The following is a 2,435-nucleotide window of genomic DNA, read 5'->3' as shown; positions in this document are numbered from 1 at the left end:
ACTTCTAAAATTAGAAATTGTATTTTGTATATTAAAAGTTCTGGAACAAGAAAGAAATAATTTAAATATTTATATCAAAATTATGGTTTTAAAATATAAAAATTGTGTATTAGATGTTCAATATAGATGGAATTCTACCTATTCTATGTTCGAAAGTTGTATTTCTTACAAACAAATTCTTACAGATTTCTATAATGCAAAAATGCAGATTAAGAAATGACAATTTGTATAAAAGATTATTTACAAAATTTTTATGATACAACTAAAGAGTTAATAATTTATTTATAGTTAGTGAATATTTTGCAAAATATATAAAAAGAAATCCACAATTTAAAAGTATTTTTGAAATAATGGAAAATAAATTTAAAAAATATTGGAAGAAAATTTATCCTCTTGATTTCTTAGCTACAATATTAGATCCTAGGATTAGGAAAGAGGGTTTAGATGTTTTACTTGAATCATATTGTGAAAATATGAATGTTGAAATTAGAAATAAAAATGAAGAAATTGATAATTTATTATTTAAAATGTACAATTCATATAAATCCCAAATAGTAGGACATAGGAAAATTGCAACTTGTACAGGTGCAACTTCTACTTCTGAAACATCTAGCTCTAGTAGTGGAAAAGAAAAAAATTGGTCTCTAATAAGTAAAATGTAGAAATGTATTGCCACTTCATCAACAAGTTCATTTAATAAACTTAATTTCTATTTACAAGCAAATCTTTCTAACTTAGTTGATTCCTTCGACTTGAAGGAACTAAATAATTTTGATATTTTACCATGGTGGAGTGATCGTGGAAAAAATTATCCAATTCTTTCTACCATGGCACGTGATTTACTAACCCCTCTGGTGTCTATAATTCCATCAAAGTCTTGTTTTAGTGCAAGTACACCAGTGTTGGATGACAAGAGCAGCAACATGAATGATAAAAGTCTGGAGATGTGCATATGCTTAAAAGATTGGTTGGATGCTGAGGACAAATTGTAGGATAAAGCAGGGCATGAAACTTCACCTCATGTTTCATCAAAAGTAGGGGTGCAAATGGATTGGATCATGATTCGATCCAATCTGATGTGTTATATATTTATAAATAAATATATATATATATATATATATATTTATAAATTATTTATATTATATTTTTATAAATTTGTCATATTATTTATTTTTTTATAAAAAACATGTATATATATGATGAAAATAATTTTATTTAAATTGCTATGTTTTATCAAATCCGACTGGATCGAATCTAACATGAACAATGTCGTATTTGATTCAAATCCGATCCGATCTGTTTGCATCCTTAATTAGCATGTCCTGGAATTTAAATTATTTGTTATTTTTTCAATAATGCAATCTTTTATTTTTAATTTATATTTTATTCCATTTCCAATACTTCATTCATGCACAATATTGTTCAAATTTAAAGGAAATAAAATTTCCATTTTTTCTATTATGTTGTTTCTTATAAAATAGTTTTTATTAAATTTTTATTTTTCTCAAAGTTCATATCACTTTGGCACTTTATTTAACAAAAAATGAAAAGAAAAAACAAACTAGGCCAATTTTGCCCAGGCCCAAGGCTCGGCACTACCGCTGAAAATTTGACCTTTAGTAACAAAAATTCTGATTTCTAGTGGCAGTTTTATATGTTTTACCAACAGTCGATAAAACCTAGAACTTTTAGCAATACCTGTTTTAGGGATTAACGGCAACTTTTTAAGACCCGTGTAGACTCGTGCCATTGGCTGTGCCGGGCTGACCCTCTAAATATCCTGATGGCCCTTGATTTTGTATAATCACTCACGGGCCATACTGTACCGGTCTGACACGGTCTGATTCACCTTTAACCGTGGGGCATATATTAATGGCTGGCGTAGGGAGTTACATGCCTCATGGGCCATGACTAGTGGGACCCAAACCCAATCAGAAGCCCAATAAACAAAAATAAATTGTAGACAGTAGGTGCGAGCCACCGCTAAAGTTTGTACTTCAAATTCCGAGCTGGCTCATAGGCCATGGCCCATGGCTGCAGAGGAACTAACCTGAAGCCCAAAAAGTGAAAAAAGAACGTCGACAGCAGGGTTCACCTGCGCGGCGGAGCCAACAGATTTCAAGTCTATCTCCTTAACCACTCGGACATATCGACGTTGTTGAAAGGAAAGGTCTATTAAATTTAAAAACATATTTTCCTTTATTGTTTCACATCATCGACGCGGGCGGTAACTCCGGTCTTCATAAGATGTTACATGTTCCATTAATCCCAAATTGCTTACTTTGTAACTATTAACGCTGTGTTTGGTTACAATGCAAATTTATTTGCACTGATGCATAATTATGACAGTGCAAATTGTGATTTATTTTATTTTAATTTTTACTTTTTTGGTTTGATTGCAATACAAATGAAACAAATCAAGACTTAAAGCAAAA

At 30.6% G+C, this 2,435-nt stretch overlaps 1 non-coding gene across 1 annotated transcript; it reads right to left on the bottom strand.

Moving 5' to 3' along the window:
* Window positions 1-2,076: 2,076 nt before the first annotated feature.
* On the bottom strand, window positions 2,077-2,154 carry TRNAS-UGA (transfer RNA serine (anticodon UGA)). The gene has a single exon. It is a non-coding gene; the product is annotated as a tRNA-Ser (tRNA).
* Between the last annotated feature and the right edge of the window lie 281 nt (window positions 2,155-2,435).

Source organism: Nelumbo lutea, chromosome 3, assembly GCF_056320005.1.
Source record: "Nelumbo lutea isolate HS-2025 chromosome 3, American lotus-T2T, whole genome shotgun sequence".
In the NCBI taxonomy this organism is placed as follows: domain Eukaryota; kingdom Viridiplantae; phylum Streptophyta; class Magnoliopsida; order Proteales; family Nelumbonaceae; genus Nelumbo; species Nelumbo lutea.
The sequence above is the reverse complement of the archived record's forward strand: the minus strand, read 5'-3'. Positions and strand labels throughout refer to the sequence as shown.